The sequence below is a fragment of the Mastomys coucha genome, unplaced genomic scaffold, assembly GCF_008632895.1.
Source record: "Mastomys coucha isolate ucsf_1 unplaced genomic scaffold, UCSF_Mcou_1 pScaffold22, whole genome shotgun sequence".
In the NCBI taxonomy this organism is placed as follows: Eukaryota; Metazoa; Chordata; class Mammalia; order Rodentia; family Muridae; genus Mastomys; species Mastomys coucha.
In genome coordinates this window covers 257,130,170-257,157,038 of record NW_022196905.1, presented here as the reverse complement: position 1 = coordinate 257,157,038, position 26,869 = coordinate 257,130,170, and the positions used below count along the sequence as shown (strand labels likewise).

Here is a 26,869-nt window from a genome sequence, read left to right as displayed (position 1 = left end):
AGAGAGAGACAAGTGAATCTTGAGAAAGAACAAACTTGAAAGGCCTGACCTTGCTTGAAGGCTTATCAGTCATCAGTAGAGCATAGGAACTCTTGAATAGTAACAATGTATTCCATGGGACGGAACACACAGCCTAGCAACAGACTTGGTATTTGGCCTATTGACTCTCCAGGAAGATACCAAGCTAAGTCAATGGGGGAGACAATAGTCTTATATTATTTTAAATAACTTACTCTGGGATGACTAGATATATAAAAGGAATAAGACAAACCCCGGTGCTTATCTCAGAAAACTCATATAGCAAATATGTCTAAATAAACACAAAATTAATTCTACATGTAATTATCAAAATTATGCAATTATTCCTACATGAATGGGTCGATTGGTGTGTGTGTGTGTGTGTGTGTGTGTGTGTGTGTGTGTATTCACATGCTGTGGTGTATGTGTGGAGGCAAGAGGACACCTTTCAGGAGTCAGTTCTCCTTAGACCATGTGGGTCCCAGGTCATCAGGCTTGGCAGCCAGCCCCTTCCCTTACTGCTGAGTCAGCTCCATGGTCCTTTAAAATTACAGTTCTCTGAGGAAAATATGAAAAGACTTTTCTATTATGGATGGATAATCATGAATTTCTTAAACTAGACCCAAAGAAGCAAAATACAAAATATTAAAATGAAAAAGCATTAATGTTTAAAAGTTCTGTCTCCAAAAAAACCACCACTAAGAAAGTGCACAGGTGGGTCACAGCCTAGGATGAAATATTTGCAAAGCTTGCCCAATGGATTGTCCTCATGACATATAAAGAGCTCTTATAAATCAATGACAAAAGTCAAACAACTATATTAAAATTAATAACAAAGCAAGATCATTACAATATTAATCATAAAAATCTAGGTAGGACCTGGGCACATAGTTATTCAGGACAAACATAACTTTGTGCCTGGCAATATTCTTAATAAAATATAGGAAGCAGGACTGTTGAGAAACTTCTGCTTTTTAGTTTCTGAGACAGCATCTCACTAGGCAGCTCAGGTTGACATCTGAGTCATGATTCCCTTGCCTTCGAACCCCGAGTGCAGGGATGATAGGCAGGGAGTACCACCTCCAGCCAGAAATCTTTTTCTGGAATGGCCAGGTGTGTTCTCTGGTGCTGTGAACGGGTCTGTGTCTAGCTCTGGACACACCAGGCCTGTTGAGACATCCCCATCCTGACAACTCTAAATGAACAAGGCATAGCACCAGGCGCCCATCTGTAACAGTTCCTGGAGTCAGGGTAAACGCTTTAGTCATTTCCAGGACTTAGGCAGAGCATTTGGGAGATGTGGCTTCTCATTTTCTTTTTGGAATATTATCAAACAGTACTCAAAAGCTCTTTGCGCCAGAGGAGGAAAGTCTGGCGGTGCCATCCTGCTGAGTTTGATGTCCATATGGACCGCTTGGTCTTGTCAGAGCTCCTGCATGCTATTTGCTCTTTCTAGTTTTTATGTTCACCGGGCAGGATGTCTGGAATGAACAGGCCAGGATCAGAATCATACGGCTCTGCCCCTTGTCGCCTTCCTGCCTCATCACAGGCACTCCATTCACGAATACCATCTTTATTCCGCCATGGCTTGGTGTCCATGCCACCAACAGATACAATGTAGTTTTCTTCGCAGTCGGGACTTGGCTTCTGTATCAGGTCTGTCCATGGGAAGAGTCCATATCAAGGATCTATAACTGGTGTGGTTTCTAGCACATATATTTCCAGAGCTAACTCATGCCATACCCAGCATGAAGTAGTGCTCAGATTTCCCCAGGAAAAGATAAACAGTGATTACAAATGCTGTGTGTGTGTGTGTTTTGTACCATACAGTATTACTTTATTATATTAAGCACATCACTTAATGTAATTGTCTTATCATATTTAAATTATTGTGGGGAGCTTTAATAGTGAGATAATCTACATGGGATTCATTTATAACTGAACACACTGTCATTTTCTCCTTTTTATTTGTTCAAGATCAGTATAATCTCCTGACATGAATGCAACCTGTATTACAGGGACTCTGCAAACAGCTTTCTTCAGTGGACTTGGGATGTCACCAGGTCACTTTAGGGAGTGTTCCCCACCATGTGGGTGATTGCCTAGCCAACCTTCCTGATGGGTAATTAAATAGCACCTAATTAAATACACAGAGAAAGTCAAGCCTCGAGCACTGCCTATTTTAGCGCCAAAGGGAAGAGATACAATCATTAGGGCACCTGCCTGCACACACCTCAAGAGAACCCAGGTCCTGGCACCAAGTGTCCTTGGGCCTACCACTTGTACAATGAGACGCGTGGGACTTGAACCCCAGGCTGCAGAGGTCCCTCTGCCTGTCAGTCAGACTTTGTTATGTCTACCTGAGGACACTGATAGTGCTTTATGGGCTGTTTGTAATGAACTGCCTGCTCACCAGACCCAAATCCAGCACTCAGAACACTCGAGTGCTGTAACCAATGAGTGTGTCTTTCAGATTTTAGGAGTGGCAACTCCTCTCTGAAAGGCCATGGTACCTTAAAAACTCTGGATTTCAGGAAAGTGGATGGAAAAGAATTTTTTTTGTGCCCAGGGAATGTTGAGAAATGTAGGCCAGTTGGCTTTTGACAACTCAGCTCCCATCTACGGGGTCTTGATGGAACAAAGACTCACAGTAAGTCAGGTGAGGCCAAGGCCCTGCATTCTGTCAGTGCCTGAAGATGAGGATGAGCCTTCTGTCTCCTGGCAGGGGCTTGACTGGGCCTGTCACACAGCTGGTCACAGAAAATGCATAACCAGGCTCCAGGTGTTTGCAGTCCCATTACGCAGACACCCAGATAGCTCTTTCCCCCACCCCCCACAGGAAATTCTTCCAGCTGGCTGCAGGGAGAACAGGTGCTTCTGTGGATTTCCTGGAGAAAGCGTTCCTCCAAGGAAAATGGAACTGTGTTCAGAGTTTGCAAGCAGAGGCGCATATAGAAATGTGCATGCCAGGGGCTCAGCATTTGGGAGTGCTTCCTGCCCTTGGGTTCTATTCCTGCACTCACGTGGCCACTCACCGCCATCTGTAACTCCAGTTCCTGTCAAGTTCTGTGGGCCCTGTATACATGTGTGCAGGCAAACACTCATACAGTTTTTTTTTTTTTAAAGATTAATTTCAGGCATATGTATTATTTCTAGAATAATGCAGAAACACAATATCCATTTGTCTATCATCATGGGCCTCATTCAATTATTTCAAGTAACTTTGATGTACTCTGGATATGAAGACTCTTTACAAACAACGAGTACACATCAAGAATTTCCAAAGACAGTAAAATGTGCCAATTATAATATATTAAAAAGTACATGCAGAATTCTAAAAGCTAGGCACAAAAATGAAATGAATTTCTAATTCCCTGAGCTGAATGTGTAGTGAAGGGATCATATTTGCCTGCACAGAGTTAATATTGGGTTGAATAAAATATATTATTTGATTGATTTCACTTCTTTACATTTAGTGTTTTAAATACCAACACATTTTTTTTAGATTGAATATATGACCTAAATTATATTTCTACTGGCCACTGGTTCAGGTAGATGGACAGATAGCTGCAGATGATGAGTTTATAGGATGAATATTAAGTAATTTATAATTTATTCATAAATTTAGATATATGTGTCTTAGTCAGGGTTTGCCTTGCTGTGAAGAAACACCATGACCAAGATAACTCTTATAAAGGACAACATTTACTTGGGGCTGGCTTACAGGTTCAGAGGTTCAGTCCATTATCAGCAAGATGGGAACATAGCAGCATCCAGATAGGCATGGCACAGGAGGAGCTGAGAGTTCTACTTCATCTGGGAGATGCTAGGAGAAGACTGGCTTCCAAACAGCTAGGATGAGGATCTTAAAGCCACACCCACAGTGACATATCTACTCCAACAAGGCCACACCTATTCCAGCAAGGCCACACCCCTTAATAGTGCCACTCCCTGGGCCAAACATATATTGCAGTAAGCCTCATATGTATATAGCACTTCAGAATTATCTCATGCAGATACATACATCTTCTCAAATTGATTATACATACACCTATACATGCTGGATATTTAAAAAGATTTATTTTTATGTTTAATTATATGTTTGTGTAAGTGCTGGAGAGGGGAGTAAGTAAATGTGTGAGTCCAAGTGTTGGCAGATGCCAGAGGCCAGATGTGTTGATCTCCTGGAGACGGGTTATAGGCAGCTGTGAGCTCCCCGACATGGACGCTGGGAAAGGAGCTGGGGACCTCTGCAAGAGCAGTAAGTCCTCACCCTCTGAGCCATCTCTCCATCCCAGGGTTGCATATTTCAAACGTTAGTTCCAACAGTTTTCACATCTCATACGACGACGTTACTTTTCCTTGTTTAAGAGCTGGGACAATGGCTAATAAAGCCAGCATGTTTTGCACCTGAAAACCGTTTTCCTGAGCTGACAGTTTCCCAGTGGTTTGGGAAAAGAATCTTCAGCTCCCTTCAGTTAAGAGTCGTCTTTTTCTCTGATGCGGGAGCATTATTGTCCCAGTGAAGGCAGCAGCTGCTCTTCTCAGCCTCCCAGTGCAGATGGACTGTGCTTTGGCCACAGCTGTCTGGAGCTCACCGAGAACAGCAGCTTCATGGCTTAGTGATGTTGTCCACAGGCAGAGAGAGCCTAACTGTTTAACCTCCTGCCTTCATGTCTAGTCCCCTTTCCTGAGACGAGGACCACATGGAAAGCATACCCTTAACAGCACTGGCAATGGGTATGGATTAGATGAAACTAAATTGGTAGGGCCTTGACATATTGCCTGGATACGCCAAGCACTCAGTCAACCTGGGTTGTTGTGGTTAGGGTCTCTAGTATTTGGGCGTAATCCTGGGCCTTCTCTTCTGAGCATGTCCAGAGTCACACTTTCCCATCCTCTTTGCGATAAGATAGAAATATGTCACATTTAGGACTAAAAAAATGCTATCACTCCTTGGAAAGCATTTACTGGGAGGGCAAAAACAATCCTGAATGCTGTCCTTTTAAGCCACAGACAATGCGGGCATATCACCTCATGATATTAGATGGCTCATGGTTGCAATGTTCGAAGTAGGGAGCCTAGGGCAAGAGGACAGATAGCTCTACATTCAAGCCCAGCCTAAGGTCCACAGTGAGATTCTATCTCGAAACAAACACTAGATATTGCTGCCATGGCCTAGTGTGGCAGACTGGTTGGAACATAATTCCCTTTAGCCTCCATTGATAATGCATCATGAACAAGAAATAAATCCTTGTTGCTAAAGTTAGTACAATTTTTAGGGAGCTGTTTGTCACAGCAGCCTGACTTAACCCAATCTGACTCAAAGTACTGTTGCCCAAAATACTGTTCACCTTTGCTGAATCACGTTTTAAGGTTTGTATTTCCGAGGGTCTAGGGGTCAACCTTTCCCAGATAAAAATTAAGCAATTTGGTCATTCTTTCAAGAGCCATAGTACAGGGAGAATCTCATCTCTGTCCAATCCAAGTAATGTTTCTCTTCCGGGTGTGATCACCAAGACTCTCCTCTCTGAGGAAGTGGATTCTTTCAGCTAGCGTTGCTTGGCCAAAAGAACTTCCTCTTCTATAACAGGTTTTCTTTTTTATGATCAAGATCCTTTTTATAATATCACACCGAGGCTATTAAATAGACCGGAAACTACAGATCATAAAAATGTCAACAGTGAAACATTCATTTCTCTGCAGGTTGAGAAATAAAAATCAATATCTGTTAACTCCTCAGGAACAGAGAGGAACAAAGGGAGACTTCAGTCTATCTGTTGGTAATCTTTAGACCGAGTTCATGCATTCATTGTTGTTAGCTAGAAGGGGCCTCAAAGGTCATCATAGCTAGCCCATGACTATCCAGATGAAGTTCATCGTGGCTCATGCCAAGATATTCAGACCCAAAGACAGGAAGATCATGAATTCCTAATAATACGTTTTAAGAGATAATTAACGATTTTACAGCTTTTCAGAAGCCAAGAAAGCTGAAATTTGTCATGGCAAAAACAGCATTTCTTAATAAACACTCCAAGGAACAAGAGGCTTCCAGAACAGCCAGTGTGATATTTTAGCTAAAACACAAGTTTTTTTCATCAAGATTCTTGGAGAAAAAAAAAATGTTGAAATTTGCCTAAAATTTTTTGGAGAATTTTTCCAGGGTGGGATGGGGCCCACACTTCCCTCTCTTCATTTCTTTCATTTACATATCTGGTCTGAAACAAGTGCTTTGAATTTCAGACTGGTGCCTGGAACTCAAGAGAGACATCCTGGATGAACCGTTAGTGCAAACGCTCTGTTTTCCTCTAAGGGATAATTGCTTGCGGCTTGCCTGCTTGAGAGACAGATGCAATGTGTGCAGTTCTGCTGTATGGACCATCCACTGTAAGGTGACCAGGGTTATCCGTGGATCCACTGGCTACAGCAAGCATTTGGGGAGAGCTGAAAAGGGTGTAATGGCCCCGTGTCAGGAAGAGACAGGACAGGAGGTGCTGAAAAGAAGTGGGGGTAACCTTTCTGAGACAAAGCATGGTCGAGAGGAGGAGACTCTGGTGGCAGATTTCCCAGGAGGAAATCTCACTAAGCTCCACAGTGCCCTACCTTTTAACCTCTTCATGCCTCTGGTCTTTCCTTCAAAATCATGATGAGAACGATGCTTTCTGTCCTATGGGGCTATATTTGCAAAGCATGCAACAATAAAAGCTTGGTGAGGTGTGAATCTGTGTGTCTGTGTGTGTGTGTGTGTGTGTGTGAGAGAGAGAGAGAGAGAGAGAGAGACAGAGACAGAGAGAGACAGAGACAGAGACAGACAGAGACAGAGACAGAGACAGAGACAGAGAGAGCGCACCTGAGGTGCCATTCTTCCTCAGAGTCTACTTTATGTTTGAGATGGGGTCTCTCACTGAACCTGGAGCTCATCAACTGGCCTTGGCTGTGTGGGCCATAAGGTCTAGGAAATCTTCACCTTCCCAACACTGGGACTGCAGCTATATGCTAGGATGCCAGCTTTCTTACATGGATCCCAAGGACTGAACTCAGGCCCAGGGATTACTACATGACATCACCCTAATTGTAAACCAAATTTATTATATGGAAGTTCAAAATTAATCTTCAGCACTATAGTGCTGACACATGGGGGGGGGGGGCTCATGTGTCAATTAGGTCCCAGGCCAGAAGCTTGATAAAAGCCAGTGGCCTTATCTGAACGAATTGAGACTCCTTAGGACCCTCCCCAAAGCAGTGAATGCTCTTTAGACTTAGATACTCAGACACTAAGCTTCCAGGTTTAGGGGTGTGGGAAGGCTGCTGTGGGCCCAACCCAAGCCTTAGAAGCTCTGCAGTGAAAACAGTCTTGCCAGTGGGTGGTAATCATGTGTCATGATGGAAAGGACCAAAGGACCATGTTCCCCTTGGGAAGTTTAGATGCTGGGTAGAGATGGAAGAACCAAGCGGTGTGGAGGGCAGGGGCAGGGGCAGGGGCAGGGGAAAGTGGTAATCAAGGAGGACCCAGACTGTGCTCTCTGTGAGCTTGCCTGCATGGCTCTAACACAGCTCAAAGCTCCCTATAACATCCTGCCTGGCTCCTCCTACAGAGGGATAAATGTTTTAAGACTATCTAAGATGAAGACCACAGCGCCAGTCCCTGTGGGTGATAGCAGTGGCTCACTGGCGAGTCATGCCAATGGCAGGTCCGCTGGCTCAGAAGACAGCATCTTTGGGGAGCTAGTACATGGGAGTTCTCCTGTGGAACTACTTTACACTGTTGGCTTGCTCAGGTTAACATGTGCCAGAGTGTCACGACATTACTGGGTGGAGAACCCCTCATGACACAGACCTAGGAAGCTCTGTCTAACTGAGGATCTAACACCCTATATAAGATCCTGAGATGTCCCTCTTAGAAGCGTCACATCCTTGAGCTGGTCAGTTTTGCCTGTAGAGTGTGGATGAAGATCATCACAGCATATAATTATAAGGTTTGTTTTGCACACACACAATTTGTCACGCTTGCATCTGGCTTACTTCACTTAGTCTACTGATTCCAGTCCCATCCATTTTCCTAAAAATGTCCCAGTTTCATTCTTCTTCGTAGACCCATAAAATCCCAGTCTATGTTCTGTACCCACTTCTCTCCATCCATTTGTGTATTGACTGACACCTAGGCTGGTTCCATTTTTCCTGGCTATTGTGAATAGAGTACCAGCTGTGACATGGGTGTCCTTGTATGTCAACTCAGAATACTGTAGGCATATAGCTATGAGTGGGATGGCGGGTCATATGGTTGTTATGTTTTCAATTTTCTAGAGGAAACTCCATAGTGGTTTCTATGGTGACTATACATGTTTACATTCCCAGCAGCAGTGAGGAAGCCTTCTTATGTAGGGAGTTAGATCCTCAGTTAGACAATATTTACATTGCCTAGAACATTGACACATAGAAAGTATGATTGTACCTTGGGAAGGCGCCAGCGATTATAATTTGACCCCCGACTCTGACCATGGGTACCTTTTCCTCAATACCTTAAGCTCTTCATTTGGGCAAAGGCCTTCATTTTGCTATGTCCTAGCTGTATCTTCCATAAAATGCTTGCAAATCCCCTTACAGGATAGCCAGGAAGATGTAGTGAATAATGGCTGCTCTTGTAGTAACCATGGTAACCATGGGGTATACAGCCAAGGTTCTCTTTGAAGATTCTGTAAGAGTAAAAAGGGATGGGATAGAGGAAGGTGGACATCTGAGACTTGGGACAGTATACAGAGCCCGAGGGAGGACAGTGATGACTAGCAGCACAGACAGGAGGACTGGCCAGAAGGAGGAGCATCAACATAGACAACAGTCATCTTTCTCTGAATATACTATATCAACAGCACTAGATATAACACAGGGTGTGGATTATATATATGTTATCTCCAATGTTCAATTTCTGTCAGGCTCTTGTGTCTGTCATTAATCTTTGTTTGTCTTGGCTGTAAAATTGCAATAGTTCAAAATTGTAACAGAAAAATGATTTTCACGGCTGTGGTTATCTGCTCTCATCCATTTAGTATCAAATTAATTTCAAATCAGGTTAATCTCTTTACAGGTGACCTATCAGATCGTACTTGTATCTACTGGATTACAGGTTTCCACTTTACAGACTGGGAAGCTGAGGTTCAAAGGGACATAATATCCTACCTACATATTCAGTAGTAAGAGACCAAAGATGGTTTTTCCTCAATTCTGAACCCGTGCCCTAACCACTGTTCTGTCTGGTGTCTCCACGGAATTAATAGGGATTCCTGAAGGACAGGAATTCTCCATTCTGCCTTTGCAAGATCTGGTAGGAAGTGGGTAGAGGTTGCTCAAAATAAGAGAAGAAAGATATATGTAATAAAGATGAGCTGGCAACCAGGGAAGTGAAACTTGCCTCTTATTTGAAGATATTAGCACATGTAAGGATGGCCAGGCCTCACAGGTCAGAGCCTGGATAGTAGGATGCTAATTGGCAAGGCTATGTTGGCAAGGCCCATCCTGAAGGCAGGAGGACCTACCAAGGCAATTCTGCAGGCATTTGCTGGTGATGATGGTTTTCAGTCCCTGGGAAAGAAGGGTGAGCAGCCATTCATACCCTGCTGCCTTTGGACCCTCCATCCCTCACAGGCTGCCCACAGAAGCTGAAGACATCTCACTGGATGTCACTTTGCACAAAAGGTAGAGCCAAAGCACAAAATATGCTGACCACATGGTCTCTGAGTGACTCGTCTCTCTGACAGTTAATTCTCTTTGTAAATTAACAGACTGACTTCATGCTAGGGGGAAGGGGAAGGGACTTGCTGTTCATTCAGACCTCCTGCCTCTCTGAATGGGGTCATCATTCTCCTTTTTAAAGTTATTAGATTGGCCTCATCTAGTGAGGAGAAACTGATCTTGGTCTTGGAGATTTCCAATCCTGCCCACACTCATTCTTCTTTTTGCAAATTAATAGATTGGTAATGTTGATTGATAATCCCTTTGGTGAGTTCTTGGCCCTAGGAGGCCCTTCTTTGAGGGTTACTAATCCTGGGAAGCCCTTGGTGAGAAGGCTTTCTTTCAGCTTGTCTGTGTTTCAGGATTTTTTTTTCTGATATTAGCACCCAAAGTCCTAAATACTGGGCCTAGAGATCAACAATGTTCTAAAACTGTAGCTGTCTTATGCCAGGAAGCCCCTTAGCCCCACCAGCATAGGGACGATTAGCTGCTTACCCACTAGTTGAGGAAATCTCAGCATCGATAGGAAGCTTAGAAAAAGTCAAAGCCCTTTGTATATGTGTGGCAAATCCAGACTTCATGTCTAGTTTTATAAGGACCTTTAAGTTGTCACTATCTTATGACTTCTAGATAGGAAGTCACAATATAATCATGAGTATTTTATGTTATAGCGCTGCTATGTAAGCCGTTTTAGGGAAGACAAGTTTTACACTAACACAAAGGGGGAGGTGGTGGTTTTATGCTTGGATTGCAACCACGTTGAAGTTCTTCCCCACTGAAGGCAGCTTGGGGTCTGATTTTTTTTATATCCCCAGGGCAGTTGGCAGTTACTTCATGGTGGTGTGGCATGGTTCAACAGATGGCAGGTGGACAAAGCTGTCTATGAAGCTTCTGTAACCTTCTCCTTACGCCCTAAAGGGAACAGGCAGGGGAGGTAGAAGACACTGAAAATTCAAAGAATCATCACTTATACTTCATTCAATTTTTTTCTGTGTCTTTTGTGGGAGATCCCTCATTCTGCCCTACCTGTCTTCACACATTCAATTCCACGGCTGTGTTTTCTACTTCCCCAGATTTGCATGTTCCTTCCTGGGTTTCCTTCTCCCTTTCAAGCTTCTGCTGCCCCCTGCCTCTGCATGCTGGGTTGCCTTTGTATGAACCTTGAGCATCTCTCTATAGAGCATCAGGATCTTTTGTCACCATGGGTCACATATAGCCATGGAGTGATGGAAATCCGGCCAGTTCTACAGGTAAAGTGGACTAATACATAGGATCTATAATTTAATATGAAAAAGTAGTTGAAAATACCTACAGGTTTACAGATCACATGACAGACAGCAATTGCATGAGACATAGAGGCAATGGTGATATTACTAACATTACCTTTCCTATTTGAGTTCCAGGAAATTTTACTATGCATATATGGCAACTTTGATTTCTGTTGGACAATGGTGGAATAAAACATCTCCATAAATGACCTCAGAAACCATCATGCAACTTTGTATTGATGAATCTGATGTGTTTATTTATAACTCTGGATTCCAGACCATACATGAGCCATATGACTGACTTTTTATGTCATCTCTCACAAATTTCTTCATGCTTAGCTTGATCAGATTTTGATTTTGTCGCTTTGGCTTATACCCTACCCTCTCTCCAGTGAAGATGCTTCATGGCTGGCTTTGAAGATGAAGAGACTCTAAACAGTTTTTAGAAGCCAGAGAGTCACAAGGAATAGGTTGTCTTATATCCCCCAGAAAGGAACAAGCCCTCAGGCACCTTAGTTTTAGATATATGATTCTCATTTTGCACATGTGACCTTTAGAACTGTAAGAAAATAACTTGGTATTGTCCAAGTCAGGGAATTTGTGATGTTTTTCTCCCATAAAGTAATGGTAAATCTGTGGAAACAAATTAATTCTCTCTTCTCTAATGACTGTAAGACAATTATAATCAACAGCCCAGCTTTCCCCTAATTATAAAGCCAGCCTACTTCCATTTCCCTTTACTTTCTCTACTAAAAACTATAGGCTGGATCTACAAGAACAGTCCCCTAATTGCTTTCTTGTGGGGTAGGATGGTAGGAAATGGTGTCTTAGTTACTTTTCTATTCCTGTGAAGAGATACCATGACCAAGAAAACTCATAAAAGATAACATTGAATTGGGGACTTGCTTAATGGTTTCTAAGCAAGTCTATGACCATCAGGAACATGGCAGCAGGTATGTCACTGAAGCAGTAGCTGAGACCTTACATCTGACCCACAAGCCTGAGGCAGAGAGAGGAAACTGGGAATAGCAGGAATATTCTGAAACCTCAAAGCCCACCCCAGGAACCTTCCTCCTCCAACCAGGCCACAGCTCCCAATCCCCCCAATAGTTCCACCAAACAGGGGGACCAAGTATTCAAATATATGGGCTCCAAAGTTCTAACCTATCTTCCCACTGAGAGAGAACCCATTTCTCTTCTGGTAGAAGCTACTGGGGCTGAGTCTGAATGGAGCTCCAGCTTCTCATTTTAAAAGTAGCATTGCCTGCTCCCATTGGAAGCCAACTGAGAGACATCCGACTTGCTCTGTAGCAGCCCAAGATAGCATATGGAAAGTGAACATGAATAAGCAACTGGGTGCCAAATGTGTGAGTGAAACTTCCTTGTATATTCAGTTAGCAGATTAAAAAAAAATGAGTAAAAGACATGATGTACAACTAGGTAGAACCTTTGACCCAGGGAAACATAACCCAGTGGTCGCTAAATCTCTGTGCATGTAGACAGTTTACTACAGTTGAATAAAAGCCCTCTTTCCACTTGTGTGGTATTCGAGTCTACTTGACATATGCAGCCAGTTCGGTCATCTTAGGTGTTCTGAGGGCCACCCCCTTGCTTCCCACTACACAGATAGAATCACTGAACCCCCATCATCTGATACTCCTCCTATTGATCCCTGGAACACTGCCAGAAGACATCGCAAAAGTCATTGGACATTAATGGTCTAACAGCTATTCAATTTGAACTGAACTTATTAATTCAATACCTCTTTATGGGACTTTGAGTATGTGCCAGGCTCTCAGCTAAGCGTGAAGGACTCTTCAGAGAAACCAATGGACACGAGAAATGGGCAAAAGGCAGAGAAAGAAATAATGTCTTCCTAATTAAAAACAGAGATATTCTGAGAGTGGATGAAACATGGCTGTACATAAAATGTGTTGTGATATAGGGTGACCCATGGGATACATGGCCACAGACTTCTCTGAAGAGATGAAATTTAGTTAGATACTCACAAAGGTAGAATTCTTGAATTATTCTTCTCTGGCAAGTCTTGATCCTACAAGATCACAGCCAAGAGATACTCGCCATCCAAGAGAGCTACTCAGTTCCATTTGGGGCTATACTCTTAGAAGTCTTGGTATGGAACCCCATTAAGCAGCGCCTTCCCTCCCCACACACTCACTATCTCAGCTCAGGACCTCAATCTCAATCCACTCAGACCGTGTAGAAGGCATTTTTCCCAGATAGCCATCTCCAAGTTAGAGGTGGGCATCTCAGTCTCGCCCTTAGCTCCAACATTCTAATGCCCTTCTAGTCCCAGTGAGACATTGTAACCATTCACAGCTGCCACATCTCAAATGATATCTCTTCTGTTCTCTTTACTCAGTTTAGATATTCAATTGTTGAGGTTGTTGTCCTTTCCTGTTAGTGTAATGCTAAGTGCTGGTCCGAAGGGTCTGGAGTCTGTATGGAGCTCCTGGGAACCTGTCCCCAGGTGATTCTGATTGGTCAATAAAGACGCCAACAGCTAATAACAGGGAAGAAGAGAGTCAGGGTTTAGGTTTCCCATGCTAGAGACAATGAGGAGGGAGCAGGGGAGAGGTTAAAAGCTGCCAAGGAAAGGTAAGAACAAGCAAGATGGAGGTGCTATGGAAGAGTAGCATGCAGGAGAAGGAGAGTCACCACATGAGAGGGCCAAGAGAACATGGCCCAGAGGGCTGCTGAACTGGGTCAAAACCTGCCAAGATGGAACACAGAAACTGTAAGCAGTAACTTGGAGTTATCAGTAGGAAGGTGGAGTCTAATAACATGGAGGTTAGGCAGTTGCCCAGCTATTGTACACCTAAGACATACTAAAATACAAAGGCTGTATGTGGTCATTAATCTGGGAACATAAATAGTCTAGGGTGGGAAGGAACCCTGTGCCAGGATTTAAATATTTATAACAACATTTAATATTATTGTAATTATTATGTTTATATATTTATACCATCTAGATAGTGTACCATATAGTTTTCTAGTTATCTTCATAACTGTGCGTGTGTGTGTGTGTGTGTGTGTGTTGGGGGGCTGTCTCTGTGTGTTGGGGGTTTCATTTAGCTCAATACAAAGAGTAACATGAGTTATGCTGTGTCCAAATCAGTTGGTATTGACCGTGTGTTCTGGATCCTCTGACACTGGTCTCTCAGGCCACAGCTCTTCTTAGTGCTCCACTCTGGCTGTGTATTTGGAGCTTGGAACAGGGTAAGGGAAATGTCCACTCATTGTCTACATGAGATCCTGTTGATGTTTGGGGATTGCTACATGTCCAAAGAAGGCGTGATTTAGGAAGGGGAATTTGCAGTAACTGTGATCTGGGATTTCACATGACTTGATAGTGCAGTGTAGCCCTACTGCCATTCTTGGTTGTGTGCCACTTGAGAGTCACTTTCTGGATAATCGCTGGAGAAGGTTCCTTTAATTAGTCACTTCTGTGAGAAGTGAGTTCACTTTAATGAAGCTTGAAAACACATTAGATGCGGGAACCTGGGAGTCTGAGTTGCCGTTCTCCTCGGCTGGGATGTGTGACTGGGGAAGACTGCCATCAGAAAGTCCACAAGGAAGCTTCTCATCTCTGAGTTAAGTGAGGGGCCCTCACATGAGTTTACGCATCCACTCCTGTGCTCACCCTGCCGGAGGACTGGTGTTAGGCAGCTGCTGTGGGCCAGACCCTCTGCCAGGCTGCTTGGAAGTTAGGATTCATTTCCCACAGAACAGAAACAGCTCAGGGATGGGCGATGGGCTCACGGGTGATAAACTTGGGCTCTCAAGCAAGAAGTGGTGCAGGCTGGAAAGGGTCAGTTAGGGGAGAAGGAAGATAACATGAAGCAGGAACAGCTGTCCTTCTGTATGGCCAGAGGAGGACAAAGTGACTTTTGTGGATGAGCGTGGAAGGTCCCACGGGCTCATGGACTCTAGAGATGGAACCTCAGGAGGCAGAGTCTAGCTCGAGGAAAGGGGTGCCTGCAGGGTGGGCTTTGTAGGTTAGAGCCCAACTAGCAGCCAGCTGAGGTCAGACCTGAGATGAGTGCAATTTTCTTCATACTCCCGCCACTGTGGATTACTACCATGCTTTCCTCGCAATGACACTGTGAGCCAGAACAAGCCCTCCCACCCTTGTCTCTTCTGTCAAGTGCTTAGTAGTGTCCCAGGCACTACCTAAGCATTCATAGATGACTAGGAAAACAGAAGTCAGCACGAGACAATGACTGCATTTACTGTTTTATCGTTGTTTTATTTAAGCCACTATGTCTTGACCCAGAGTGTGGGGGATGGGGAAGGGTTGGTAGGGCAGGTGCTCAGGAGGGCAGGCTCCAGACTCTGCCCTGAGCTCGGCTCCCTCCTTGTGAGACATAGGCTATTCAGCACATTGCCTGTGTCTCTCTTTGTTTCCCCATGCCTCTTTGCAGATTGGGTAACACTACCTTGTTCATGGAGGGAATAAATGTTCTCAATAGTTTGTGGTTCTTGGGAAGGGCTTGGGGAGCTATCTGGAAGCATCCTACTTTTCTTGCCTCTCTGTCTTCCTAGGGTACTCTGCAGTACACAATTCGAGTCAGGTGTGGGTCCTATATAAAACTGGGAATGTAGCTCAGTTGATAGAGTGCTTGCCTCCCATACATACACCCTCAGGTTTGATCCCCTGTACTGAATCACCATAAATAGGGTGTGTTCTCCCATGTCTGTAAGTCAAGTACTCTAGATGTGGAGGATCAGAAATTTAAAGGTTAGGCTTAGTGAGCTCAAGGCTAGCCTGGGGTACATGCGACCTTGACCTTTTCTCAAAAAGAAAAAAAAAATCCAAACTGTATTTGGTGACAGGTCATAATTTCTGCATCTTTTTGATTTTCTAAGGCAAACAGCTGTCTCTACTTCAACCCACTGTGATTGTAGTCCCAAATCATTATCTCTTCTCATCTCTCCTATATCAAAAAGAGTATTTATCAGAGGATCTTTGAGGCCCCAGGAAACCAGCTTGTTGAGGCTAACTTAAAATGTTTTAAGGCAGTTGTTCTTGACCCCCTTGGGGTTTAAAACAGCAAAATTACAGTTATGAAGTAGCAATGAAAATAATTGCGTAGTTGGGAGAGGGGTCACCACAATGTGAGGAACTGTATTAAAGGGTCACAGCATCATGAAGGTTGAGGACCGCTGTTCCTTTGGACTGTGAAGGGTCCAAGTCTTAGAGGCCCAAGGATGATGCCATCCAAAGGCTGGGCTGAGTCATAGTCTCATTCCTCCAGAATGGTTGCTCATCCCTGCCTTCAGCTTTGTGGAGAAGCCGCATGAACTATAGAGAGCCAGCTCTATAAGCCTCTCCTGCCCTGACTGATGTGCTATAGAATAGCGTGGCTCAGACCATACCAGTAGCCAAACACTCAGCACGTTCTAATTGATGCCATCAGAGGAGATGGACCTCCCACAGGAAACCTAGACTGTGGCAGAAGATGCCCTGCCCATTGCTCACCCACCTCAGCAGCAGCTGGGACACACAACTCCCTGTGAGCCCACACTCCCTTAGCTCTCTCAAGTTTTTTACAGAGGGCCCATGTGGCTGCAGATCCCTTTATCCAGAACCTTCTCTGGCATAGGGAAGAAGTTTTCCTACACATTAGGCAGTTAACACACTGGGCACATAACTCATCGAGTGGGAGCTGAGGGAACTAGACAATTCTGGGAGGCTTTCCAGAAGGTTCTCTGAGGTTCTGGTAGAACTGCAGAAATGAATCCCACTGTGTGCAGGAGCAACCTCAATAATTCACATTTTCTGCTGGTGTTTGCTTCTTTCCTGTCTCACAGATAGCTTTCTCAACCTTCTGCTTGTGGGGCTAGCTCCCAGGCCAAAAATACACCTGCCCTCTAGGGCCTTGTTCTGGGCTCTGCTTTCCAGGGAACCCAGAACCATGGCAGACACAGTACAACCAGCACATCTATCTTTGAATGAAAATGTATAGCACAGAACTGGAGGTCTCATCAGGTAGCAATGAAATAAAGCAAAGCAAAGCAAGAAAATGTCCTTGTGAAGGCTGCCGGAGCCCTGGAAGAGAGATAATCTCATCACCGGGCAGTTTCCGGGAGGTCAGCGGGTGTCAGCAGTAATTCTTTTCCTCAGACTGCACATTTGTTTTTCGGACCATCCCAGATGCTGACTTCAAAAGCTTTCCACTCTGTAATGTGTGGTGTGAGGCTATTTCTTCTTTCCTGCATGCCCAGTGCCATTTCGGCAGGAGATATGTCTGCCAGAAAAGTGTGATTATGGGAACACAGTTGCTGTCCTACCTCCGCTGCCCCCATCTCATGCAGTCAGGAGAGCTCAGGGGAGGTGACCGGCTCCTGTCTCCTTCAGCACATGACTGGAATCCAGATCAGAGACTTGCCAGAGCAAGCCACACCCTGTAATCAGGGAGGGCAGGAGCACACATGTGCCGGGGAAGATAAATGGGCCAGTTGATAGCCACATGTTGACACAGAGATACAGCTCCCAGAGAAGAATAAACATCATCCTAGAATTAACCGGTGGTATGGAGGGAATTCATACTTGAATTGAGCTCTGGTACCCCACCCTCTTTGCTTTAACATTGCTGGGTTTTGTTTGTTTTGTACAGTACTGGAGAGGAACCCCATAAGGAGACTGAGGCCAGTGCTCTGCCACCAAGGTAGCTTCCCCCACCCAATCCACAATCTCTTTATCTGATGGACAAAGAAAACCCACCTGCCCTCCCCGCACATATATATCAGATGTGCAGCTTGGTGTTCATGGGGGTCCACCAACAACTGGAGCAGGGGCTGTCCCTGACTCTGTTGCCTGTCTGTGGATCTCCATTCACATAACTGGACCGCCTTATCTGGCCTCAGTGGGAGAGGATGTGCCTAGTCCTGTAGTGACTTAATGACCTGGGGGGGGGGGGCTCACACTTCTCAAGGAGAAAAGAAGGGGGTATGGTGGAGGAGCTGTGTGAGGGGGGCATCTAGAGGAGAGGGGGGACTTCAATTAGATATAAAGTGAATAAATAAATTAATGGGGGGAAAAAGAGAAAACTCCAGGTTTTCCACAGTCCATAGCAAAGATGGAGGAAAAAAAAGAATTTTCAGAAAGTTCTGGCATTTCCTTTTATACGTGGTCATTACCTCAAAACCCAGAAAGCATTAAACTTAAAATTATCAAGCTGGATTTGAATTTTTAAGATAAAAAACATTTCATGGATCTAATAGTTTTCTTGTTTTTAAAAATAAAATTGCCTGTGAGCTATGACAATTTAAGACACACTTTGTTAAAAAGAAAAAAAGAAAGAAAGAAAAAAGATATTTGCAAGACATATCTCCTACCAGTTTTAATGTTTCCAACCCTAGGGGTAACATTATTAATTACGTTTCTTATCACCAAGTACTTGACAAGTAGCAACTTGGGAAAGAAAGGTTTATTGTAGTTCCTGGTTGAAAGGGGTACAGTCCATCTTGGCAGGGACAGCATGGTGGAAGATGGCCCTGTGGCAGTAGGAAATTGAGTGGCTTGCTCATATTGTGGCCAGTGGAAACAGAAAGACTTGGGTGAGACCAGGGCTTAAGCTCTAACCCTTAGCCCCTTCCTCCAGCCAGGCTCCACCTTCTCAAGGTTTTGCCTTCTGCTTAAACAATGCCACCATCTGGGGACAAGGTGTTCCAACAAATAAGCCTTTGGGGGACACGTCACACCCATACTACAAATGGACATGTCCAGACAGCCATTTCAATGTCACAGAAAAGCTCTTCTTCCTCATTATCACATAAGATGCAGGTGTCTATGACCAAACCTCGGATCTGCCCCAAATGGACCATTTAAGAACAAGAGGTGGCCTGTGCTCAGGATGTCTCTAATTAGCTCAAGGATGGTTTACACAGAGCAGACTGGAAGGGAAGTAAGACTGGTCCTGAAAGCTCTGTGTGCCAGGTTAAGCACTGAAGACCACAGTCTTAGCTCTGCCCTGGGTTTGCTAATTCACCAAAAGGAGGCGCCCCCTGTCATTTTCTGTCACTCACCTCAACCTTTTTAATGAAGGCACATTCTAGTCATTCTTACATTAAGTTGAAAACTCTAAGCCTCAGTTTACTAACTTGTTTTACAGATCAAATCCATGTCACCACCATGGCAATGCTGATACAATGTATCCTCATCATTCCAGAAACATCCTTCAGTTCCTCTCAGTCTTCATCCTCCCTAAGGTCCCACCATGCAGGCTTCCAGGGATTTCTAGAGTCCTGCTACTGGCCACGGACAAGCTTCTTGCTTCCTGTTGGTTTCTTTCACCCTCTGTCTGGTCTGTATAAGGCCAACATTGCTCTTGAGCATAATAACAGATCTTGTTGCATCACCAAGATTGCATCTAGTCATCTCTTGATGCTACTTCATGTATGAGTAGTGTTGTCATGAGCACTCTAGCATCCACTGGGGAAGATGCCCATACATTTCTTTACCTCTGATTGTGTTGCTAAGCCATAGGATGCTCAGCTTTGCAGTGTGCAGGGTTTCTGGATGATGTGTGTGCTAGCTGATACATGCTATCATCATTTTCCAGACATCCTTTTGGGGTGTGTGTGTGTGTGTGTGTGCATGTGTGTGTGTGTGTGTGTAATGTTAGTTTCTCAGGATTATCCTCATGTATCCCTCCTATATATCTCCTTGTGGATTAATAATGCTGGAGGTCTTAACACTCAGAGGTCATTTCAAGGTGTTCTTTCTGTACAGGCACTGTTAAAACCCCCTCCCCACTGTTAGAGTGGTTGACTGCCATTCCCTCAATTATAAAGGCATCATTTGTTGCTGTGGGCAAAGGTCCCAGGCAGGTACGTGCAAGACCTTTTCCCACTCTCTGCAATCTGCCATTCCTCTTTTTCGGTTGCTGTAGTTTGATGCACGCAGGCTTCCATGCTCACTGGTCTAACTCGCTCATCCTCCTGTAGGTTCTTATGCACAGCATTGCTTTTCAACCTGTCTGTCAGTGCTCAGGTCAGCCCCACCATGACAAGCTGACAGTGGCTGGGGGAAGGGAGCTGAAAGACTCCTTTCTGAGAGCATGAGAGCTAGTGTTGGGTCTTTGAAAGTTCAGGAGAATGCTCCATGCAGTCACCTGGCTTTGGCTTGGTCTTGGCTTGCAGCACTTGAGGTCAGGAGACACAGACGCCTCTCTTTGTTCTCCAGTGCGCCGAGTTTCTATACCATTCAGAGGATTTGTCAGTTTCAACTTTCAAATTGATTTTCAGGAATATCCTCACGGGGCCCCTTGCACTTTTTATAACTAGTCAAGTTTCCTTTTACACCCCATTCATTTCCGACTGCCTGTTCTCTGTCCTTCTTCCCAGGGATTTTGTGAGTTGGGTATCTTTCTGACGGCCGAGCTGTGGTTTGGCAGGGTTCTCTTTTCTTCTGATTGACTTTCTTCTCACTATTTCTTTCCATCTGCTTTTGGAGCTAAGGCTGCCTCTCTGGCTCTTCCTTGCTCTAGCTACACTCGGCAAGCTTCGTGCGTGGCACCACATTTTTGTTGCATTCTGCTCAAAATATTTCTGCCATTATTTCTTATTTTTATTTCCACTCACGGCATGTTTCAAAGTATACCCCTTAGATTCTTGCGCATATGGGCACCTCTGCCTCCCATCGTTGCTAGCTCCTGGATTATGTGCTTATGTGCACAGTTCTTAGAAAATACATTCTGCAGGATTTTTTTTCTTTTCAACTATTTAGACAGACTTTAAGATCAAGACATTATAGTTTGTAACTATCCCAGGATTACCTAAAGAGGATGTATACCTGCAGCATCACACTGTACCAATGCACTGAGATGTGCCACTGAACTCTACATGATCTCTGCTCATATTTATGTGGCTTTTTATATCAGCCACAGAAAGGTGCTAAAACTGCAACTGTAAGTGCAGTGGGCTCACGCATGTAGTCTCAGCACTAGGGAGGCTGAGGAAGGAGAATTATCCATGAGTCGGAAGCTATCCAAAGTGACACAGTAGGTTCAGTCTGGGATACAATACCCTGTCAAATAAAATAAAATAAAATAAAATAAAGCAACAAAGAAAACAACTGAATTTCCAGATGTGACCAGGGTTTTTCCATTTCTGAAATTCTACATTTTATATGTATTGTTATGTATGTAACATATATGTATTGTTAGATGCAATATGTTTTTATATGTATTGTTAGATGCAACTCAGCTCAGGATCATCCTGTCTGTTGCCTGGTTCTGTGGTTGCAGTAGACTCTCTCCCAGTAGCAACATTTCTCCCCCAAAAGTTCTTTTCCTCTCAGAATAGCATGGATGCCAACTTACCTGTGATTATTTCACAAGCAAATTTCTTTAGATTGTTACCCTTTAATCTCTCTTTAGTTTACACTGAAAATGTATTCATAGTGAGCAATGCATAGTTTATTTTAAAATTTAACCCGAGAACCTCTTCTTTCGAATGAGAGAATTTAGAGATGGTTTTGTCATTTTGGATCTGTGGATGTGATATGTGAAGTGTTCACACCACAGCATATTGTATAGAATCAGAGGACAACTTGTGGTGTTGGTTCTTTCCTTTGCCTTTGCATGGGTTCCGATGTTTATGTGTGTGTGTCAAGTGCTTTTTACCCACTGAGCCATCTCACTAGCTCTCAGACAGGAAGATTTTTCAATTTGTATCCCCATGTACTCCTTTTAGACCTCCCTATACTTTAGAGAATTATCTTGTATCCTGTTTGCATTACATAACATGAGAGTCTCTTCTGGATAGTAGGAGATCATACAATTTAAACAGTGTGGAGAAACTAAAAATCTGTAGAGAGGGACACTATCCTTGTAACACGTACTGAGACCTTTTAAGCATGGGTAGAGTCAAAGTCCTGTGGCCTTGGGCGATGTTAACTATGGTCTGATTTATGTTATTTTCTTTTCACAAGATGATGTCACCTACCCTCATGTGCCACCCTTGCCCATGCGTTGCCCATGTGCCATCCATACCCGCCCACGTGCATGCACTGGCCACGTGCTGCCCACGCCCCTGATCTGCTCATCCACACATGACACCTACCTGCTGCCCATACCTGCCCATGCGCCATCTACACCCGCCCACGCCCATGTGCCGCCCACACCCACACTCTGCTCATCTCCCCCGATGCCGACGATGCCCATGCGCTACCCACGCCCCACCTACACCCATGCGCCACCCTGACGCCCACATGCCTCGCACTGTAGTGAATCTCATAAACTCCCTCATTCAACCTTCACAGCATCTCTAGGAGGAACGTAGCATTTAAAAACCTTTTTACATTAACCTTAAAATTTTTTTACATTAAAATCTAATTGCATCACTTCCTCTAAACTTACCCATAATTCCCTTACTCATTTGTCGCCTCTTTTTCTTTGGTTATAAGTGTTAAACACACACACACACACACACACACACACACACACTTTCAGTTTCCATTTTCCATCAGAATAACTTAAGTCTTAAAAAGCTACAGGGATTTTTCCGGAGTTGTGGTGTTGATGAATTCTGGAGCTGGGATGGGAATATGAGAATTTGAGTCTAGTGGCTGAGCTATGAAATGTCTTTGATCGTGTCCTCTGCTGTGGAAAGAATGATCAGATATATTGAGACATCGGTATTGGGACTTTGGACTAATCTATAAAACCTCTTTGCCTCTCCAAAGGCTGTTTTGAAAATGTCCATCTTATTAATCATGGTCGTCACTGTGTCTTTTCAGCTTTGCCATCTTGGGCTGCGGTTCTGAAAGTCCCATTCTGGCTTTTCTAAATGTCCGTAAATGTTTTATGGGTCCTCGTAGCATATTTTCTATCCAAGAAAATATGGATTGTGCCGTAGAATTCGAGGAGAGATGAAAATACATGACCCTGAATTGTAAATCTCACATCTTATTTCTATAGGACACAATGCTTTTTCTTACCCGGGGCATGTTGACAGTTTAGATTTACAACAATGTATTTGGAAACCTTGAAGTTTTATAACAGAAAATAATGTATCATTAGCCACTCTGAGGGGGATAATGAGGCATTTAGTATTTCTTGCTCATTTCGGTAAAGGTTTCTAGAAATATACACTAGCTTGCGTGGACTTCGCATATGGATCATTCATGAAAGAAACAGAGAATGCATGATATAGTTAGCTGCATGAATTATTTCTGTGTAAATTATTCATGCTTCTCGTTTATCTAACCATTTTCGTTTCCTTACCATATCTACATTACTCTCATTTCTACACTGCAGGAGTATATGATTGTCAACAAAGACCAAGTTAGCCTCCTTCCAAAGGGATTGAATGGTTGATCAAGAAGCCAAAGTCAAATCAAGCAAGCCAGGAAAGAAGTTCTAGGTGAAAGAGCTGCATTTCTCAGTGACAACCAATTTTTTTCGATTTTCAATTTCCCAGTGATTTGAATACTTTGTCCATATTAATTCAATAAACAATAATACCATCATTGGAAGCTATAACAGCATCAATATCTGACCGTAGGAAGAAGCAGGCTAAGATTTGGCTGAGCTGGTGTTTTAGCTAGGGTTACCATTGCTCTGATGAAACACCATGAGCAAAGCAAGTTGGGGAGGGAGGGACTTATCAGGCTTATCTTTCTATATCAAAGGAAGGCAGGGCCGGAACTCAAGCAGGGCAGAAACCTGGAGGCAGAGGGTGATGCAGAGGCCGTGGAGGGGTGCTGCTTACCTGCTTTTTCTCCATGGCCTGCTCAGCCGCTTTCTTATAGAACCCAGGACCACCATCCAAGGGATGGGACTGCCCACAATAGGCTAGGCTCTCTGCCACCAACACTATTTAAGAAAATACAACCTCTATTTAAGAAAAGACTATCCCTTCAGTTGAATATTATGGAGGCATTTTCTCAACTGAATTTCCACCCTTTCAGATAACTCTAGTTTGCATGTCAAATCGACAGAAGACTATTCAGCCTAGATGGCCAAAGAGCCCAGATTTCCACAGTGTTACTCCACCCTAGGTGAGAGGCAGAATGCCTAGGTGAATTGCAGACTGCGCAGCTCTTAGGCCCAAGCAGGGTCAGCCCTGTCACTTACAAGCTCTGCAAGTATACCCTGCTTCTTATGACTTATCTCTACCATGATGAAATATGAATTAAAAAAGATAACAGTTGATGGCTGCCTATGGAGGGAGAGTCACTTTCCTTTGGGGACATGGACTCATGCCCATGCCCAAGTGAAAGGCCTCACAGTCATGAACATATGGGCAGCACTGACTGGACTCAGATGATAGAAGAACAGGTAACTGGGAGGACAGTGGGGTGATGACACCAGGGGGTGGCAGCACCAGGGGAAGCTAAAAGGGAGGAAATTATAGATACATGTGATCAAAATGCATGTCTCTAAATGTATGAATATTTCAAAGATAAGTAAAAATATTCCTTTAAAAAGAAGAAAAGAAAGAAATCCCTTAAAAGTTGATTTACCTCTTGGCCTATGGGACTTGATTTCTAAAAATCGTGTGATATTAAATGGTAAGTCAAGGGCTGGAGAATTGTCTCAGTAGGTAAAGCGCTTAGTGCCAAGCTTGGTGCCTTGAGTTTGATCTTTAGGATGCAAATGATAGGAGAGAACTGACTCTTGCAAGTTGTTCTTGCACACGTGCACACACACACACATGCATGCACATGCACACTAACACACACATGTACACACACACTCACAAACGTACACACACACACACGCACTCACACACAGACACATAAATGCAAATGGTCAGGAGTGAATGGTTCTGTCCATTTCACACCTCCTAACATTTGTTATCACTCCAAAAAATGAATCCCTTATCCTACTAAGCTTTCTATGCACAATCTCCCTTCTCCAAACATTAGCAGCCACCAAAGTGTATTCACATCTCCTCATTCCTAGAATTCCATACAGCTCCCATGTTCTATCCCTGGGACAGATATGGAAGAGTCCATGTCATTTCAAGTGAACATGTAAGACAATCAATATTTCCTGATGGGAGAATCGCCTGACTTATGGGAGCGGTGACAGAGATGTTTAGAGTTCATCTGAATGTTTCCCAGTAGGTCCTGCAAACTGATAGCTCGAGAATAAGACATGACATGATCCCAGATATGCAGCAAAGAGTCAATTAGCACTAATGGATGTGTTGATGCACCACAAGGGAAGGACAGAGACCAGACTCAAGACTCCCCATCATAGACAGAAAGGAGGAGATGATGTCTAAAACAATCTGAGTGCTGAAGCAGAAACTCTTCAGGAAAGATAAAACATAGAAGAAAGAGGGAAGCCCAGTATCATCTCTCAAGTGATGGTGAACCAAAGACTAATGTAATCTAAGACTGTGTGCCTAGAAAGATGTGATCCAATATTGAGAAACAACATACCACAGAAAATGAAGATTAGAGGTTCATGGGGGTGAGTGACCCCCCCCATACACACACACACAAACTTTGAGAGGTGAATATAGGTGGAAATGACATTCCAACAGATAGATACAAGGATCTTGTGTGTTGGGTAATGTTGCTGAAGAAGGTAGAAAATAGTTGAGGAAAATCAAGAAAGAACATTGATAGGTACTCGTTACAGCACAGAAAGAAGACAAGGTGTTAGGCATGGAGAAATGTGATTGCCATGTACCTGAAAGGGGACAGCAAGGGCAGGGATCACCTCTCTTGCACAGTGGAGAATAACCTTAACAAACCAAATTGTCAAATTATTTAGTAGAAATGGAAAATGGTTCAACTTCTGTGGAAAAACATGTTAGTTTTGCAAAATGGAAAGTGCAGACTTAATACATAATCCAGCAAATCTACTCCCATGCTTCTCGTTTATCTAACCATTTTCCTTTCTTTAACATATCTACATTATTCCCAGCTGAATAACACAAAGAAACAAATATAGGTATTCTAACACACATACACACATACACACATGCATCACATACTCACACCATACACACCATATACACACACTAGACACACACATGCATATTTACATGCACACATGTGAACGCATACATACAGAGAAAGAGAGAGAGAGAGAGGCAGGCAGTCAGACAGACAGAGAGACAGAGAGACAAAAAAAAGAGACCAAATGGTAAAAATAACAATTGATACATGAATATGTCATCAAATAGTGGATTATACATTCAATGTAATTTTATTCAGTTCTAAAACAGAATAAAATACTGGTCCATAATACAGTGTTAATGAACCTCAAACATGCATAAAAAGACCATGAGTTATATGACTCTATGTACCCCAAATACATAAAACATGGGTTTCTAAAGGTAAAATATAGATTGGTGGTTGCTAGTTACTTGGAGAAGGGAACTTGGGGAATGAATACAAGTTTTCCTTTTAGAAGTGGTGTGTGTGTGTGTTAGAACTAGATGGAACTGTTGGTTGTATACCATTTGTGTCTGCACTGTGCCACTGAGACAGTCACTCAAAATGACAAACTTTATATTATGTGGATGCCAACAAAATTAACATTAATAATAACCTACCAAATGCTTCAAAGAATCCAAGCAGGTTGGGACTCAAAAAGGCTAAGGAATTCAGCTGTTTTGGTGCCTATAACTTTCCTAAGAGAACAGTTTTAGGAAAATGGTGAGAGCCGGGACTCTCTTTGTATTACTAAGGTAAGAGTGAGCAGTGAAGTAAGGTATGAAGGAAGAGTGACCCCTGGCTGGTGAAGGGAAGGGCAAAACAACAAGTAATGGCCCTGTGAGAATTTATTTTAGCATGGGGGTAGTCTGAGCATGAAGGCACGGGTGGGGAGCCCAGGAGGGAACAATTAAATCATACTGAATGGAAG

At 43.6% G+C, this 26,869-nt stretch overlaps 1 protein-coding gene and 1 long non-coding RNA gene across 2 annotated transcripts in view; one reads left to right on the top strand and one right to left on the bottom strand.

Moving 5' to 3' along the window:
- The window catches only part of Cdh13 (cadherin 13), a 1,053,312-nt gene that overhangs the window by 603,031 nt on the left and 423,412 nt on the right, over positions 1 to 26,869 (bottom strand). The window lies entirely within an intron of this gene.
- On the top strand, positions 8,730 to 9,405 carry LOC116070261. The gene is made up of 2 exons (XR_004110330.1): positions 8,730 to 8,903; positions 9,101 to 9,405. It is a non-coding gene; the product is annotated as an uncharacterized LOC116070261 (long non-coding RNA).